Source organism: Phalaenopsis equestris, unplaced genomic scaffold (assembly GCF_001263595.1).
Source record: "Phalaenopsis equestris unplaced genomic scaffold, ASM126359v1 Scaffold000422, whole genome shotgun sequence".
Lineage (NCBI taxonomy): Eukaryota > Viridiplantae > Streptophyta > Magnoliopsida > Asparagales > Orchidaceae > Phalaenopsis > Phalaenopsis equestris.
In genome coordinates, this window is record NW_018164863.1 from 622,574 (window position 1) to 624,235 (window position 1,662).

Below are 1,662 nucleotides of genomic sequence, written 5' to 3' on the forward strand. Positions count from 1 at the left end.
AATGGTGTTTGCATAAAATAAATATATATTCCTTATATAGCATCACAATTTTAAAGAGCAAAATTGTGTGGTTTGTAATGCAGAACTTATTGGATTATTTAAATGACAGATCAATTGAATCCTAAGAATCATATGAATTCTGAGCTTCATTGCTAATGAAGATATCTTTGTTATAAGACTATGCCATTTGATTAGAGCAACTTACTACTGATTTATAAACATCAGTTTCAAGTTATATAAAAGAAGAAAAAAAAATTAAATAAAAAGATTCTTTCATGTATCACCATACCAACATATTCTTTTCTCAAAAAACGTTCAACATAAAACTGAATCCAATTAGTTTTTAATCGATGTGTGAATTAATATTAGCATTTGTCTACAACTATCTCTCTATGAGTCTAAACCATGTGCCTTTCCTAAGAATCTTAGGATTTGTTAGTTATGAATGAATAAAAGCTATTAAATATGCTCTTATGAAGGTGTAATACCTTAATTAAACCATCATCTATATTTTAAAAAGAAGATGATTGTACAAGAAAAAGATGGCTCCAAGCAGTCAATAACTGAAAAATATGTATGAAAATCTCTTTAATCATGAAGAGCCTATTTATAGAAAAGCTCAAAATATTTTAAGTCATCTCACTCACATCCACATGTCACCTTTCCTTCCAAACACCAAAACAAAATTTTAAAAAGTGATATTTCAACATATTAATATAATATCATTTTATAAAACTTAGATGACACTTCGTCTCTTTCTCCTAATCAATAATTAGTGAGAATGAGCTTCACAAAAATGAAAGGTTATTTTAATAAATTACTTCATGCAATATGGTCTATTAATAAAATAACAACATCATTCATTATCTCAATAATTTCATTCAAAATAGTGAAAATAAAATTATACAGCTAATCACATCTAATATAAGAGTAATCATAATTTGAGCTAACAATATTTGGATCTATGAAAAGATAGTTGATAATCAAACATATGATCCTAGGTAAAGTTAATTCCTCTTAATTTTATATTTTTGTCACAATTATTCATGTAAAGTCATTTTATTTTTTTTCATTAAAAATAGAATTGTAGCTATTTATGTAGCCTAATTAGCTCAATCCAAATCTATAAATAGGATGCCATGGTTGGAACTCAAGCTATTCTCTATAGTTCTTTCTCTCCCCTCTCATTCTCTCTCTCTCTCTCTCTCTCTCTCTCAAGAAGAAGAAATGTCGGAGGGAAACCAAATCCCAGGAGTACCCCTTCAGTGTGATTCAGAGAGAATTGAAGGTTTTCAACATTTTCCACTGCCTAACACAGCCAAATTGTTAATAATCTAACAAAATAATTAAGGATAGAAATTTATGACTGCCGTGTTCTTCAGAAATTGGACAATATTTATTATAAATAGGACCACTGGTATATTTTTATAAATAAATAAGATTCCAAATGTTACGTGTAAAACAATCCAGTCTTATTTATTTATTCAAAATTTATTTCAATTAAATTGCTATGAATTAGCCACAGAAGCTATAAACTTCAATTTGATTTGCGACGCATAGTTATTAATTTGCTTCAAGCCTATCAAACTTATCTCACTATCAAGTCACATATGAACAAAATTCGAAGGAAGGAACGAAGAACAGACAATTCCTAGAGAAATT